The 19,239-nt window shown below is 35.2% G+C and overlaps 1 pseudogene; it reads left to right on the top strand.

Moving 5' to 3' along the window:
* Positions 1 to 183: 183 nt before the first annotated feature.
* LOC145051784 (putative E3 ubiquitin-protein ligase ARI8) lies at positions 184 to 16,826 on the top strand (annotated as a pseudogene).
* Positions 16,827 to 19,239: the final 2,413 nt, after the last annotated feature.

Here is a 19,239-nt window from a genome sequence, read left to right as displayed (position 1 = left end):
GAATCCATTGAATCATTGAGTTTAAGTCAATAACTAACATTCCTTTGTACAGATGAAGCTTATGGTTGCTGTTTAAGAGCTGTTCAAATACTACCTATACTCTCTCTCTCTCTCTCTCTCTCTAATAACTTTGTGAAGAATTGTACTTAAAACACGACTTTTGTGCAGCTTCCAGAATTTATGATGGGTCTTGCAAAGCTTGCTTTACTTTATGGTGAACGTTCATCTTTAAAGGTACTTGTTATATGCAAAGAAAAGGTTCATAGTCTTGCATCAGGTCCCACATCCATATTTACACTTACATACGCTCATTTGTCACAGGTTTTTGGACCCATAAGCCAGGCCTTGCATCATGCACCCCAGTATTTGGATGGCTTACCAACTGAATGCCCTTCTCATCATTAATATTATTTAACGATGCTTAAAAATGAATTATACATCACATGTTTTGCAGATGATGGACATGATTTGGATGGCTTACCAACTGAAGGCGTCGAAATTGATGGGATTTGAGAAATACATCATTCCTATGGTGTACATGCAAACCCTAATAGCTTTTGGATCTAGTTTGTCTAATGAACATGAAACTGAATATCCAAAGCTATAAACCGTACATCTAGCATACAATTAATCATATTAACATAAAATAGGGTTTAGATCTGACCTTTGATTGTTATATAGCAATAACAATCAATCCTTAGCTTCAGAAAGCTTAGTGCCTCAAGTGTTGCACCTCTAATGGAGTCACAAACACCACTAAGCAACTTGGATGAAGAGGAGAAGAGAGGAGGCTTCCCAAAACGTCTAGAAACCCTAAAGGAACTCTTAGCCACGTTTTTGGGGCATAGGAGCCCTTTATATACATGTAGTCTATTAGGGTTTTCAACCAGGAAACTCTAATCTGGCTGCTTAAGTCCTAAGCAGCCCATGGAGTCCTTTAACATATCCCTTGGGCGATTTCTAATGGGCTTCCCATAGAATTCGTCCAACCTATATTTTATTAGTTGATCCATAGCCCAATTATAATTATCTTATAATTACAACTCCAGTCCCCTAAGTTTAATTAATCTCTTTTAGCCACAAAATTAATTCTTAATTAATTCTTGACTAATATTAATTAAACAATATGATTTCTCCTTTAATATATGATTCTCATAATATATTAATAAATCATATTTAAACCTTTCTCTCCTTAAATCATCCTACATATTGTTATGGTGAAGGCAACCCAAAAGGACCATGCTTATAATCGGGTCAAGTACATACCAAAATAGTTATGGACTTAGACACTAATCCAACAGTCTCCCACTTGGATAAGTCTAATAACTATTTTCCATATGACTTCAGAACCTGATCAACAATCGTAACTTTCAAAAGCCGCTGTCAACTCTGAACTTATCAGATACGTGTGTCCTTTAGATAAGGGATCATATATTCTTCCATTCTCAAGATATCGTATAGACACAAGACATGAGTTTCAATCATTCTCTTATACTGTTTCCCGAATTCCGATTTATGACGACTGACAACAGACTACAATTGAACACATCAACTTAGTCCCGTCTTGGCCAAGCGCTTAGGTGTCATCACTAAATCATCGAGGGGCCCACAGATATCACTTTTATCCCACTTTGGGTAAAAGGAATGGATAAACCTCAACTCAAATGCTCACTTGCATTTACTAATCGAATCACACACAACAATAAGTTTTATAACACCAAGTTAGTGGTGCGTTTACTTATTATCAATGTGTAACCGACCAGCAAATAACAACTCACACGTCTCGGTTTCAAGAATATACAATATTATCGTCTCACTAATCACCCGTGATAAATCGATGAAGTGATCTAAGTGAGCGTGGGTTTAATCTAATACTCTAATCTTATCAAAGCACTCATGAACCCTGCAACAAACTTGTGTTATGTCTAAACTCTTCAGACAATCTATAGACTCTTCATGACAGTCTTCCTTTATACCTACTTCCAACGTATGAATGATTGTGGAGGTTCGAATAACCCAGTTATTCTGGAAGTCAAAACATGCAAACTGAAACATAACAATAATACTTAATCCTATATGGCCCCAAACTCGTGAGAGTAAATAAAACACTTCTATTTATCCATCATATTGATTACTCATTATCTATCATTTAATGTTTCAGATAATCAACTCATTACTTGAATTACAACAATAGCTGTCCCATGCACAAAGAATGCAAACTATGTTTCCTATGGTCCTTACTTTGTGAAATAGATCGATTGAAAAACCTTTCCAATGACGCTCATTTCATAATACTCCTTATCATTAGTGTTAGAATACAAGGTTCTTGCCACTACTAGAATATACTAGATTCTAACATTTTATGCAATGATCCTTTCACAAAGTCATAGCACAAAAGTCACCAAGACCTGGCTAATGAAATCACAAAGTACTCTATTAGAAATTGTTACAAGACAATTCCATAGACGCGAAGTCTCACATTCAAAGTACATTCCTTTGAACATCCTTCTCGCATAAAATTTTCTAATCTAGACATAGACTCTCAATATCCAACTCCCAATATGGAAGCATTTCCACATTTTCCATATGACAACTCATTCTTATTAGAATTTTATCTATTCATAATAATGTCGATATGGTCCATCCAATACCATACTTCCAACTACTCACAAGCGACCAACCCTCAGCGAATTTTGGATCGTCCTTTGATAGTTGTTTAATTATTTTAGTCAAAACCGATTCTAGTCCTTTTTCCTTCTTAATGTGCTAGACATTTGGAAAATTTTAGAATGGTCAAATATTATAGCATTTGCAATCGATCCTATACCCGAAGCGTATGGGACACGATAATGTCTTACAAAAAGATATGATACTTTATCAATCATTTTCCATAATATTTTATGTGTCACGTTCTCACAATTCGAACTATGAAGAGGGATGCCGTAATCATAATCGAAATTAAGAACACACTATGTATCCTTTGACTATATTTATTAAAATTTCTCAATATAAGCTTTAGATTTTAAAACGAAGTATAATATTCTCTCCCTTCATTATAGCAAAACAACTTTTCAACCCATGCAACTTTGCAAATTGAATCTTTGTTTTTCTATAACGAATAGTGCTAACTTGCAATACTTGCCATAATAATCATACAAACATAACACTTATGCTCCCACTATCATGATGATTATTATCATATAAGCATAACACTTATGCTCCCACTAGCCTTGACATGTATTCAGAAAACAACTGAACTTTCAGAAAACAATGCTAAATGAATTCCACAAAATTCATATTTCTAATACCAGATGCTTCGATAATCCTTTATCTAAGCTTCTCAAACTTAGACACCTTTGTCTTAGATAGCTCATATGTGTGTCTAAACAATTCAGAACTTATGTTACTAAGTTCCAAATGTTCAAACTAATTGCCAAATCTCACAATTCGAACTATGGAAAGGGATGTTGTAACCATAATCGAATTTGAGAATACAATTTTCACAATTGCTATCTTCTTAAAATCTCTCTTAGTGAAAGCATTTCCTCACAGTCATTTTCATGAAGGAGGGAATCTTATGACACTTAGATTTTATGGTGTATGAGTACCTATCCATGTGAATTTTCCAAAACCAAGGTTTGCGACAAATCCAAACTCATATGGACTGAACTTTCTTAATCTTGATTTCTTGCCTTATGGTAACACAAGTGCCAACCATGTCTTCCAAGTAGTTTAGCAATTTATCCTTACATATCAATGTACTTTCCATCGATCAAGGCACTTTGTCTTTATGCATTCAAATGAGAACGCATAGAGCTCACATGCATAATTAACTCAATTGGAATGGCACAGAAACAAAATAATGTCAACACGATAGGTTGTAAACCTCAAGTCGTGTGCTAGTGATGATCGATAAGGTTTATTCTTGATTTATTCTTGAAACTTTTTCAAAAACATTAAAACTCCCACTGACTCCTTGACATATAAAGTTCTCTTCTCAAGAAACATTTCTTGACAAACAAATATTCAAGAGTTAGTGTAGCTTTTATCAAGACAAAACACTTCACAAATTTGTCCTAGTTGGTCTTTTTCTTATCCAAGACATCACAACTTACTAATTTCAAATGTGCAAGAATAAGAAAACCTTTTCCAAATTCCACATTTGATGAGTGTTATAAACTTACTTAAGACTTGTCACTCAATTCGCAATCTTGGAGTATGACTCTAAGATTCGATATTGGAACGATGTATGATTGACTTCTTGATTTAACCATTTCCACAATTCTCGAATCCTCTTCTTAGACATACAAATGCACTAAGAGTCACTTAGAGAATCAATTGAGATATGGTTCTTAATCATTAATACTTATCATAAAACATAATAAAAGGTACTCTCCCTTCTTCTTAGAATAGAGAAACTTTTATCTTTCTGCCTACTTGATTCTTCTTTAATCGTTCTGCTATTCATTGAAACCTTTTCAATTAACTCAGAATCACATTTAATCTTATAAGTATAACCATATTTACTAAACTTTAGTAAATCATGACGAATATCTTATCTCTCTTTGTGGTGGACTTGATCAACGCACAACCTAGTGTACTCGATCTCCTAGTCCTTCACTTGACACTTTGTCAAAGAACTAGTCTAATTTCCAAATATGAAAGTTTTCATTCATCACGCAACCAAGTTGTATGATTCCAAGTTTCCGTCTAATTGAAACTTGGGCGATGAGAAACTCTCCCTATTTGGTGAATTCTTGACATCTCCACAAATAACATAATCAAGAATCAAATCCATTATTGCTAATAATAGAAACCTTCAAACATCAATTTTTCGTACATGCCATTGCAAGGATAAATAAATAAGATAAAATCAAAATTCATTTTATTGCGGAAAAAATTTGTCCTTACAATGCAATTCAATTGAAAAACTATGCTATTACATATTTCTTAACAATCTATTCTAACTCCAAGTAGTAGCTCAAAAATCCAATCTTCAAACAATGTGATCGAAATCCAATTTCTTCACGATTAGATTCAGCTCACTTCTTCCCTTAAGCTTCCTCTCTTTTCTTCGATCCTACAAAACATAAAAATGTAATCTTATCACATCATGTATTAAGAATCTAGAATAGGAACTTAAAAGAGTTAGTTAATGGATTTTACCTGAAGCAGAGCCATACGTCTTGACTCTCCCATCCCTCAGATCTCTCAGGTAGTTAGGGCAGCTTCGTCTCCAATGCCCCTTCTCTTGGCAATAAAAGCAAATGGACTCCTTTGGCACAGCACATCGGATGATCACAGACTTAGTTTTTTCTGGACTTCCAATGTTGTCAGTGTCCATTTAAGTTTGGGAGTTTGATTCACCAGACAAATTTGCTTGACCAGCAAGCCAAATCATTGCCGATTCAGCAGCTATAATCAAATAGGTGAGATGAATGAGGGTCACGTCGTGATCCATCATATAGTACTCTCTAACGAACTCACTATATGATTCAGGAAGTGACTGAAGAACCCAGTCAACAGTCAACATCTCTGAGATATCGACACCCAACATCCTTAACCTATCAATGAGTGACTTCATTTCTAAGACGTGTGCACACACTGATTTTCCATCTTCATGCTTAATTGCCAATAGGGCTTGAGTGAGCTTGAACTTTTCAAGCCTTTGAACTTGTAGGGTAGGGAGAACAATTGGAGGAGGTGGAGGAAGTGAAGCATGATCTATTGTTCCTTGATCATATCTTGGAACATCATCTTCATTTGGAAAGCTTGTTCCATGGGATTTGTGTTGGATAAGGTGTCTAAGTCCATAACTTATTTGGTATATACTTGACCCGACCGGCATGGTCCATTTGGGTTGCATCTCATCCAAACTATTTATGGATAATTTTATGAGAGTTATACACATATGTTTATTAATATATTATAAGTTATAATATATTAATACGAGGTTATGTTATTTAATTAGTATTAGTCTTAAATTAATTATGAATTAATTTAGAGATTAAAAGAAAGACTAATTAGATTATGGGCTATTGATTTTATATGGTGTGGGCTAACACTCATTTGTTAATGGGCTGGGCTTTGATGGAAGTCCATGGATGATCCATGGAGCTTTTAACCCATGGATCCTTGGAAAGGAAAGGTCATGGGTTATTTGGGTTTCACCCTAACCATGTACACTATATAAGCATGCTTATGGTGCATGAAATGGCAACTAGTGAACTAGTGTGTGTGTGCTTGTGTGTGGCCGAAAATTGCAAGTGTGTATACTCTCTCAAAGTTTTCCAAGAGTTTGTGGTGTTTTGTGATTCCATTTGAGGCATTCACACTATTGGTGCTTGGCCCTCAAACTCCTCAAGAACCAAACTCATCAAAAAGGTATGTAATCTCTTCTAACTTTTTATGTTGAAATGTTGCCCATGCCATGTTAGATAGGTTATAAACCTTGGAAAATTATTATTTTTCATGTATTTAGACAAACATAGATCCAAGGTTTATTAGGGTTGCATGCACACTTAGGAAGTGTTAGATTGCTCAAAACCCAACAGTGGTATCAGAGCCTAGGCTTGCTTGTTTTATACTTGATGCAAAATAGTTGAAAAAGTCGAAAAACTTGCTGTCTGCCTGATGAACTCGCCGAGTCCATGGGGGGGACTCGCCGAGTCCATGTGTATCTTCAACCTACTCGCCGAGTAGGTTCATGCACTCGACGAGTAGGAGCGACAGAGTGCAGATTTTCGACTTTTGCTGCTGGAAATGGACTAGAAACATTACCCTAAACTGTTTTGGTATTTTAAAACTTGTTTTAGTTGGTGTAATGGTTGTTCTAATCCATTTACAATAGCATATATCAAAATTCCATGATTTTTATGTGTTCATATAATTCTTGAAATTTTGATGATCATGTTCATGTTCTTATGAATTTAGAAGATGATAGGAATTATTTGCTGAATTGTTTAGAATTAATTCTTGATCATTTATGTGTTTTAATGGAGTCCATAATTTGTCCTCAAGTTATGGATATCCAAAGGTCACTTTCTTTAACACACACATTTAAACACATAAGTTACATGAAAGTGAAGAGTCTTCATTTTTATGAACCTTTAATTCATAAGTTATGAACTGAAAAGTTTTGGATAGTTACAAAACTTGTCCTCAAGTTTTGGAATTTGTAAAGTTTCACACACTTTAATAAACTTTAATTCCAACCCTTAGAGTTTTAATAGTTAAAATTCAACCCTTATACTATTTATAACATTAATGGTTAATTATATATATATATATATATATATATATATATATATATATATATATATATATATATATATATATATATAAGAATAAGCCGTTCTACCGTTAGTAGGCCTTATTCACGAAGCCGGTCTATATGGTGGGTATAAGGTTGTTGCCTATAAAATGGTGACTTAATGGGTGTCCACTCTCACCCACCGCTCACTTGACTGGTGGAGGGTCGTTAGCCGAACGGGTAGGACAATGACTTTAAATCCTCATTAAAAGTATAATGATTATTATAAAGTAACTAAACCTTTTTTAATTCACAATCTTAGTTATTTTAGGAAAAATGTGAACATGGTGCTAGTCCATGGAATTCACACTTTGTACCTTACCAAGTCGTTGGTGGAGCGTGTGTGGTTAACCGGCACACTAACTTGGACTAGTAAGGATCACGAAGGGTGACTTTGTTGTGACCATTTTCGTATGACATATCATATGAACAAGGAGGAAGTTACCCTCAGCAAGCTTCAAGGACTCTTGAAGACCGCTGAAACCGGTCTTAAGGGCAAGGCGGTTGTTACCTCTACTACTCCTACTCCAATATCTACCCCTGTTTTGGCTATCGGGCAAGGCAAAGGGAAAAAGAGGAAGCACCCTTCAAAGGGTACCAAGGGAAAGTCTCTTGAAGGCTCCTCATCGAAGACCAAGAGCGGTTCTGTCACTCCTTCTGCCATTCCCAAGGATGCTGAATGCTTTTATTGCCATGAAAAGGCACACTGGAAGTGAAACTGCCCTAAGTACTTGCAGGATCTAAAGGATGGGAAAGTGAAACCCACCAATGCAGGTATTTACACTATATTGTCTAATTACTCATCATATTCTAACTCTTGGGGTGCTTGATACAGGATGTGGTATTCACATATGTTCTGATATGCAGGGCCTAAGAAGAAGTGAGGATGTGGAGCACGGGAAGATAAACTTGATCATGGGGAATAGGAAGGCTTCGCCTGTTTCCAAGATTGGAGTTTATACTTTGTTGCTTAATAATGGGTTAAAATTAGATTTGAATAAATGTGTGTACTCGTCTGAAATGGCGAGAAATATTATTTCTTTTCATGCTTTGTACAAACAAGGTTTTACCTTTTCGTTTGATAATGAATGTGGTGGTATTAATGCTTTCTATAAAAATGTGTTTTATTTTAAAGCGTTACCTTGTGATGGTGTGTATGAAACTGTGTCGATTGTAGACAACTTAGGAAATAATGTGTTGTATATTGATTCTTCTACTAGCCTAGATAAAGCATCATTGTGGCATTGTCGTCTTGGACATGTAAACAAGAAACGCATAGGCCAACTCCAAAAGAGTGGAGTCTTGGAGTCATTCGACCTTAAATCGGATGATAGTTGTGAATCTTGTCTACTTGGAAAGATGACAAAATCACCCTTCACTGGAACTTGTGAAAGGGGTGAGGGTTTGTTGGACCTAATACATACTGATGTATGTGGGCCTTTCAAAACCGCCACAAGGGATGCTAATCGGTATTATGTGACTTTTATTGATGATTTTAGTAGATATGGGTATGTCTACTTAATCAAACATAAGTCAGAAACCTTTGAAAGGTTTAAGGAATTCAAACAGGAAGTAGAAAATCAATTGGGCAGGAACATTAAGATGCTTCGATCTGATCGAGGTGGTGAGTATCTTAGTACCGAGTTCCTTGACTATCTTAAGGAGTGTGGGATTGTCTCACAATTGACTCCTCCCAGGAAACCACAGCTGAATGGTGTAGCCGAGAGGCGTAATCGAACCTTGCTGGACATGGTTCGCTCTATGATGAGTCGAGTTTTGCTACCAATCTCTTTTTGGGGGTATGCCTTAGAGACTGCCGCCCATATCCTTAATCTAGTCCCTACAAAGAAGGTTACCAAAACACCTCATGAGATGTGGACTGGGAAGGTTCCCAATTTGAACCACATCAAGATTTGGGGCTGCGAGGCTTTCGTGAGGCGTGAGACTCATGATAAGCTCGAACCCCGAAGTGAAAGGTGTATTTTCATCGGCTGCCCACAGAAATCCTTCGGTTACCTCTTCTACAGACCCAGTGAGAATGTGGTCTTTGTAGCAAGAAGAGGGGTCTTCCGTGAGAGAGAATTTATGAGCCAAGGAGACAATGGGATGCAAATTGATCTTGAAGAAATTCAAGAAGCAATTGGTGAAGGAACCTTAGACACTAGCAGTCAACCTGAGGAGGAAACTCCTGTTGAGCAAGCTGACATGTCTATACCTCCGAGGCGTTCCACACGGGTTAGGAACACACCTTCGTTTTATTATGGCTTTCATATTACTGCGGAAGGTGATACGTTTATCAGCGATAGTACACTGGTGAATTTGGATGAACCTAGCAGTGTTAAGGAAGCCATGGCAGGCCCGGAGTCTGCTAAATGGAAGGAGGCTATGGACAGCGAGATACAGTCCATGTATGACAATCAAGTGTGGAACTTAGTTGATCATGTACCAGGCCGTAAAACAGTCGGGTGCAAATGGATCTTCAAGAAGAAGACCGACATGGAAGGAAAAGTGCATACTTATAAGGCTCGACTGGTTGCGAAGGGTTTTACTCAGACTCAGGGTATTGATTATGATGAAAACTTCTCGCCGGTAGCCAATATTAAGTCTATTAGGGTTATGTTAGCCATTGCTGCATTTCATGATTATGAAATATGGCAAATGGATGTCAAAACCGCTTTCCTTAATGGAAATTTGGCTGAGGATGTGTACATGAATCAGCCAGCGGGTTTTGTCAGTGCAGAGTACCCTAATAGAGTATGCAAGATTGAGAAATCCATTTATGGATTAAAACAAGCATCTCGTAGTTGGAATCTTTGTTTTGATGAGAAGGTAAAAGAGTTTGGCTTCTCGAGAAGTGAAGATGAGTCTTGCGTGTATGTCAGAGCTAGTGGGAGTATAGTTAGCTTCTTGGTACTGTATGTGGATGACATACTACTTATAGGAAATGACATCACAACCTTGCAGAAGGTTAAGTCCTGGCTTGGGAAGTGCTTTGCTATGAAGGACCTAGGGAAGGCTACCTATATCCTAGGGATAAGGATATTAAGAGAAAGGAGTAAAAGACTAATTGGACTTAGTCAGAGTACCTACTTGGATAAGGTGTTGAAAAGGTTCAACATGCAGAATTCCAAGAAAGGAGATTTACCGATCCAAAGCAATGCCAAACTAAGTAAGACTCAGAGTCCGAGTACAGAGGCAGAGATAGCTAAGATGAGCCAACTACCGTATGCTTCCGCTGTTGGCTCGATCATGTATGCTATGACTTGTACCCGCCCTGATGTGGCATTTGCTTTGAGCATGGTCAGCAGGTATCAGGGGAACCTTGGCAAGGCTCATTGGACCGCGGTAAAGAATATTCTCAAGTATCTGCGGAGGACTAAGGATTGGATCCTTACCCTTGGTGGGAGTGATGACTTGAGAGTATTAGGGTATAGTGATGCTGGTTTTCAAACTGATAGGGATAACTTCCGCTCTCAGTCGGGCTGGATCTTTACCTTAAATGGAGGGGCAATTTCTTGGAAGAGTTCCAAGCAGGAGACGGTGGCTGATTCGACTTGTGAATCAGAGTATATAGCAGCGAGTGAAGCAGCAAAGGAGGCGATATGGCTAAAGAACTTCATCGGAGACCTTGGAGTTGTACCAGCTATTAAAGAACCTATGGAGATTTTCTGTGACAACAATAGTGCGGTTGCCTTAGCCAAGGAACCAAGAGATCATGGCAGATCCCGACACATTAACAGAAAATATCACTTCATAAGACACAAGATTGAAGAAGGACTCCTCGTGGCAAGGAGGATATCGTCGGATGAGAATCCCGCAGATCCCCTTACGAAGGGACTGACGAGGGATAAGCATTTTCAGCATGCGAGGCGCATTGGGCTGAGGGACGATATTAGTTTTACAGATTAGATAGATTTCCTGAAACTTGTAAAATGTAATCGACATTTGATGATGAATAAAATTTGTGATTTATTTATGAGTAAAGTGTTACTATCATTGTCAATTATTTACTATTGTTTCAGTTTTGCATGTTTTGACTTCCAGAATAATTAATTTATTCAAACTTCCACAATCGGTCATACGTCGGAAGTAGGTATGAATCAAGATTGTCATGAATTGGGTTTGTAGATGGCTAAAGGTGTTTAGACATGGCAATGGTTGCTGCAACATTCATGAGTACTCATAAGTTATGAGTATTGGTATAAACCCACGCTCACTTGTATCACTTCATGTAATTTATCTCGAGTGATCATGAGACGATAATATCATATAAGTCTTCAAACATAGAGATATGAGTTGTTACCTATGAGTTGGTTGTGCATTGATTGCACGAAACCGCATCAGTAACTTGATGTTATAAAACGTGCCTTTGTGTACAATTCAACAAGTAGTAGAACAAGCATATGAGTCAAAGTTTATCTGTTCCTTCTAGAAATAGAAGCGATATCTAAGCCCCTTGATGATTTTGTGTTGACCCATGTACCGGGCCCGGTCAGAACTAAACTGATGTGTTCGGTGAAGTTCTTAGTCAAACAAATCGGAAATCGAGAAACAACTGCCAGACAATAAACAAGACATAGTTCCATGTGTTTGTCCGGCTGATATCAAGAGAACAGAGGATTATATGATCTCTTGTCTTAAAATGGCGCTTCATAGTTCAACGGAGTTTTCGAGAGCTACGATTGCTAGTTGGTCCCTGAAGTTATATAGGCAAATAGAGTTATTAGACTTATCCAAGTGGGAGTCTGTTGGATAAGGTGTCTAAGTCCATAACTTATTTGGTATATACTTGACCCGACCGGCATGGTCCATTTGGGTTGCATCTCATCCAAACTATTTATGGATAATTTTATGAGAGTTATACACATATGTTTATTAATATATTATAAGTTATAATATATTAATATGAGGTTATGTTATTTAACTAGTATTAGTCTTAAATTAATTATGAATTAATTTAGAGATTAAAAGAAAGACTAATTAGATTATGGGCTATTGATTTTATATGGTGTGGGCTAACACTCATTTGTTAATAGGATAGGCTTTGATGGAAGTCCATGGATGATCCATGGGGCTTTTAACCCATGGATCCTTGGAAAGGAAAGGTCATGGGTTATTAGGGTTTCACCCTAACCATGTAGACTATATAAGCATGCTTATGGTGCATGAAATGGCAACTAGTGAACTAGTATGTGTGTGTGTGTGCTTGTGTGTGGCCGAAAATTGCAAGTGTGTATACTCTCTCAAAGTTTTCCAAGAGTTTGTGGTGTTTTTTGATTCCATTTGAGGCATTCACACTATTGGTGCTTGGCCCTTAAACTCCTCAAGAACCAAACTCATCAAAAAGGTATGTAATCTCTTCTAACTTTTTATGTTGAAATGTTCCCCATGCCATGTTAGATAGGTTATAAACCTTGGAAAATTATTATTTTGCATGTATTTAGACAAACATAGATCCAAGGTTTATTAGGGTTGCATGCACACTTAGGAAGTGTTAGATTGCTCAAAACCCAACAATTTGGGAAGACCATGATTGTCAGAACTAGACATCTACAAAACGGAAGAAAATTCATGTTATGTTGATTAGAATTCTTGATGTAACACCCAAATGAAACATCAAGCTAGGATCCAACACAATACTCTACAACCTATAAGAGGGATGCCGTAATCTAGTCGCAAAATATTTGAAGGTAGGTAAATGATGATTTACTAATTTCCACCATGAAAAACGAAAAGGAAGTTTAAGTTTTAAATGAATTGAAACTCCTAGATCTTTTGAGATTCATTGAACTTTTCAATGGCATGTTTAATCTCGATTATGCCCTACAATTTGTGACTGGGATGTCGAGGATCAAAAATAAGGTGTGACTAACCATACGAATCATGTGGTGCACTCAATGCTACTATCACCTAATCAATGTCCCGGTTAGCCACACACGCTCCATTGATCTATGAAAAACATCGAGCCACCCTTCGCTACCAATGCCAACCCCAAATTAGTGTGTCGGTTAACCACACACGCTCCACTAACGTCTCGGCAAGGGTACAAAGTGTCATTCCATGGATTAGCATACAGTTTCACATTTTTTCTAAAGTAACTATGATTTGGGAATTTGTAAAAGCATGTAGTTACTTTGTACTTCATTGTACTTATAATGGAAGGCTTCTGTCCTATCCTACCCGTTCGGATAACGACCCTCCACTAGTCAAGAGTGCGGTGGATAAGAGTGGATACCCATTCAATCGCCATTTTATAGGCAATTTCCTTAAACACCCCTTATGGACCAGCTTCGTGAATGAGGCCTACTAACAGTAAGACTAACTGTTTACTCATACATATATATATATATATATATATATATATATATATATATATATATATATATATATATATACATAATATTAGACTTTTAATGTTATATAAAGTATAGAGTGTATTTTACACTTTTAAAATACTAGGTGGTTTAATTTAGTAAATTATACTTTTAATTTAATTAAATGTAAATCAAAACTTTATGGGTTTATTAAATCTATTTTAGTTATACACTTTAATTAATTAATAAAACCAAAAGGGTGTGATTTGAACTTTTCAAATTACTAGGTTTTTAGAATTTAACATTTCAAAATTAAACTCTTAATCAACTTTTTAATTCCAAAACTTGAGGGCAAGTTCTGAAACATTTCAAAACATTAAGGTTTAACTATTTAAATTTCAAAAACAAAACTTTTAAGTTCAAATTTAAACTATAAAACCTAAAGGGGTGAAATTGAAACTTTTTCACAAGATAATTCAAATCTAAATTGCAAATAATCAATACTTATCTAATAAAACAAAAGATTATCTAAATTTGACAATTATCTTCAATTTTGGCAAGGATAAACTCCAAATATTGATAAAAATTGGATTTTATTAATATAATACATTTTAGGTAACTATCAACAGCCAAAACAGGGAGAAAATTGCGAAATATAGCTGTCAGATCCATGGACTCGCCGAGTCGACCTGACTCGTCGAGTTCATCCACTGACTCGCCGACTCAACAAGGCAGAGGGCAAAAAAAACTTCGTTTTTCATGAAAAAACGATCAATCAAGCATCAAATTCACTAACAAACAGCCCTAGGCTCTGATACCACTGATGGGATTTGAGCAATACATCATTCCTATGGTGTACATGCAAACCTTAATAGCTTTTGGACCTAGTTTGTCTAATGAACATGCAATTGAATATCCAAAGCTATAAACCCTAGATCTAGCATACAATTAATCATATTAACATAAAATAGGGTTTAGATCTGACCTTTGATTATTATATAGCAATAACAATCAATCCTTAGCTTCAGAAAGCTTAGTGTCTCAAGTGTTGCACCTCTAATGGAGTCACAAACACCACTAAGCAACTTGGATGAAGAGGAGAAGAGAGGATGCTGCCCAAAACGTCTAGAAACCCTAAAGGAACTCTTAGCCACGTTTTTGGGGCATAGGGGTCCTTTATATACATGTAGGCTATTTGGGTTTTCAACTAGGAAACCCTAATCTGGCTGCTTAAGCCCTAAGCAGCCCATGGAGTCCTTTAACATATCCCTTGGACGATTTCTAATGGGCTTCCCATAGAATTCATCCAACCTATATTTTATTAGGTGATCCATAGCCCAATTATAATTATCTTATAATTACAACTCCGGTCCCCTAAGTTTAATTAATCTCTTTTAGCCACAAAATTATTTCTTAATTAATTCTTGACTAATATTAATTAAAAAATATGATTTCTCCTTTAATATATTATTCTCATAATATATTAATAAATCATATTTAAACCTTTCACTCCTTAAATCATCCTACATATTGCTATGGTGAAGGCAACCCAAAAGGACCATGCTCATAATCGGGTCAAGTACATACCAAAATCGTTATGGACTTAGACACTATTCCAACAGAAATAACATGCTTTCAGATGGTATATTTTATGATCACTTTATCTTTTCTTGTATTTTCTCCTAATTTTACTTTCTCTTAACTTTTATAATTATTTTTTATTCTTATATTGTTTTTCATTTCCAAATAAGATGGTTCCTATTACATGATCTACAAACCATCTGTGGTTGCTCATATAGCTTTTGTTGGAATGTAAGCTTTATTATTTTTATTTTTTAAATGAAAAACAAAATAAATATTCATTACTTTTGACTCATATTAACAGTGTACCGAGGAGGCTCACAGATCGGTTGACTTTGACACTGTGTAGAATCTGAAAACATGAACTGGTATTTAGTTATATTTACTTATTTACCCCTATACTTTTTGTGATCTAACTTGGTTAATTTTTTAGGATATTAGCTAATTCAAAACCATGTCCCAAATGCAAGCGACCAATTGAAAAGAACCAAGGTTGTATGCATATTACATGTACTCTGCCTTCCAAATTTGAATTCTGCTGGTAAGTTTATTATTTATTTATTTATTTATTTTCCAATGTATTTTTCATAACAATCTTGTGAAATATATTTTTTTTTTCAGGCTTTGTCTTGGTGCGTGGTCTGATCATGGTGAAAGAACAGGTGGTGTTTATGCATGCAACCGTTATGAGGCAGCAAAACAAGAGGGAGTAGTGATAAATTAAGATTTATTTATATCATTTAATAAATCTTTTACACATTTGAAGTTGTTAAATAATAAATATTGTGTATTTTGTTGTCTGCAGTATGATGACACAGAGAAATGAAGAGAGATGGCTAAAAACTCTTTAGAAAGATACACTCATTATTATGAAAGATGGGCTACAAACCAATCCATAAGCTTACATTATTATTGTTATAACTTATAATATCGTTTCTATTTATATAAAAAACTCTTGAATTTTATACGATGTTTTATAATTTATAAGTTTTAACAGGATAATTATTGTTTTCTGTTCTGCAGTCTAGACAAAAGGCCCTGGCAGATCTTCAGCAAATGCAAAGCACACATGTATGCCATTTTTTATATATTTTATACGTCTTCTAGTTTTTTATTAAATCTATAACAAATACATTTAATTTTTGTTTTTGTAGCTTGAGAAGCTGAGTGACAAGCAGTGCCAGCCTGAATCACAACTAAAGTTCATCACAGAGGCCTGACTACAGGTGTGTATTTTTTATTAATTGGTGACATGTTTTTTTTAAAAAAATAATATAATCCTAATTATAAATATTGTTTTTTGAATTTTTATAGATAGTTGAATGTAGATGAGTGCTAAAGTGGACATATGCTTATGGATATTATTTACCTGAACGCGAAGATGCCAAAAGGCAGTTCTTTGAATACGTGCAAGGTTCTACACATCCTTCCATTCCATAATTTACAAAACTGCCATTCTACTAGATAAAACTTTATTTATTTATTTTAAATTTTTTTCAGGTGAGGCACAATCTGGATTGGAAAGACTTCATCAATGTGCTGAAAAGGAACTACACACTCTTGGAGAACATGCAAGGTGCATCTGTCATCAAGAACAATCTCGGACATTTGCAATATGAATTTTGAAGTACAATCAATCATGCACAAAAGTCTTTGGAGCATGATTAGGAGATCAAAGGTAGCAAGGAAAGAATTAAGTTTTTAAAGTATTTAAAAAATGATTAGAAGCAAGGGTGAATAAGCATAAAGCAAATCTTTACACTTTAATGTCTATGGAGATCAAAGGTAGCAAGCAAAGAATTAAGAATGTTGAAGCTGGTGAGTGAATTTTCTGTAAAAAAATCTAAGTATTATATAATACAATTTTATCTAAATGTTTTGAATCACAGGCTGCAAGAGATGTTGGAGCCCTTAGAGAAGCTAAGGACAAACTAGAAAAGTAAGTTGAAGAGCTGACATGGAGATTAGAATTTGAAAAGCATTTGAGGGTATATTTTTTGTATATTTCATGTATCTAATTAGTTTGTAAATTTTTTTTACAACTTCTATTGATTTTTTTTATATTTCCATGGAACGATTATTTGTATGACATTAAATTTTATGCAACGAATTGTCTTTTTTGTATATGATACTTTATTTTCTATTATGAGATATTAAATACAAATTTAATTTGAAAATTAGTAAATCTATAAAGAATATTTTTTTAAACATTTAAAATTATGATACGCAAAAATGTGTGTCATCTTCATTTATGACATTGCCTTTCTTGACATGGGCTTTAATGATACGCAATGCGAGTCATAAATGTGCATCATAAGGTTACGACACGCAAATGCGTGTCATCTTCCTTTATGACAGGGCCTTCCTTGATACGCAATGCGTATCATAAACGCGCGTCATAAATGCGCGTCGTAAATAAACGACGCGCAAAAGCGTGTCGTCTCTCGTTATGACAGGGCCTTTCTTGACACGCATTTGCGCGTCGTCTGAGCGTTTTACGACACACATTGCGCGTCGTAAAAGGCTGTTTTCTAGTAGTGGAACATAATTTTAGTCAAAGAAATCATATTTCTATCTTATGATATCATAAAATACATGAAGAAAACAAGTTTGGAATTCATATTGATGCATTTGGTATTTTATACCATGCCCTTCATCAAATCAAAACAGAAATTTACATTACCTCTAGAATGGATAAATAGAAAACGACGTGTGTTTGTTTATTTGTTCATCTTGTTTTTATTTCTACAAATTAAAATCTCAAACAAAAAGGAATGAATTCAAATGGCTTCTCACCAACAAATCAGTATTCCAAATGATCATTTATGATTTCATCATCAAATTTCTTCTTCAACTTTGGGTGTTTCTCAAAGTATTCATTTGGTATCATTGTGCTATGTTTTTTTTCTGTTACAATCATCACATCACAAATTGGTAGAAATCTACGAATAAATCCTTGATAATGATCTCTAGAGGTCAAAGTCAAATACTTTAGTAGTTTAATGGGAAGCATGACTATAAGTGTAGTGATTCACATGCAAATCATATATGAACTACATGTGATTCACATGTAAATATCATTTAATTCACATATGAATCACATGTAATTCACATGTAAATCATAAATGAATTACATGTGATTCACATGTAAATCTCATGTAATTCACTTATAAATCACATGTAATTCACATGTAAATCATAAGTGAATCACATATGAATTACATGTGCTTCACATGTAAATATCATGTAATTCACATATGAATCACATGTAAATCTCAAGTAAATCACATATGAATTACATGTGATTCACATGAAAATCACATGGAATTCACATGTAAATCACAAGTGAATCACATATGAACTACATGTGATTCACATGTAATTTATATGTGATGTTAATCACAAGTGAATCACATATGAAGTACATGTGATTCACATGTAAATAACATGTAATTCACATATGATTCACATGTGATTCACATTTTAATCACATGTAATTCCCATATGATTCACTTGTGATTCACATGTAAATATAAATTACATGTGATTCACGTGTAAATCACAAGTGAATCACATATGAATTATGTGACATCCCAAAAATCTCGGCCAGAAAAGACCGATTTTCATTTATGCCTTTAAAATAATTTCAGAGTAAATCCTTTTGATTTGAAAGAGTTGCGGAATTTGTTCCAAAAACAAAACATGATAAAACAATGTTTACCAAAGCATTTCATAAAAGAAATGTATTTTCATTATATAATCAAAACTAGAGGTGTCATGTTCCGATACAGACCAATAAGCATAAACGATAACATTACAAGTCATTCAACAAATATATATACATATACAGACTTGTAAACAAAACAACTTGATGGTTCATCCATCTTATGCCCTCGCGCCACTTCCTGTAATACAAATAAAACTGAGTGGGTCAGGCTTGGGAGCCTGGTGAGCATATAGGGTTTTCAACCCAGAATAAATAATTATATTTAATTTCCACCAACCAACAATAACCCAATTACCCATTCCCGT

The sequence above is a fragment of the Lactuca serriola genome, chromosome 1 (assembly GCF_051521515.1).
Source record: "Lactuca serriola cultivar US96UC23 chromosome 1, Lser_US96UC23_V15, whole genome shotgun sequence".
NCBI classification, from domain to species: Eukaryota; Viridiplantae; Streptophyta; class Magnoliopsida; order Asterales; family Asteraceae; genus Lactuca; species Lactuca serriola.
The sequence above is the reverse complement of the archived record's forward strand: the minus strand, read 5'-3'. Positions and strand labels throughout refer to the sequence as shown.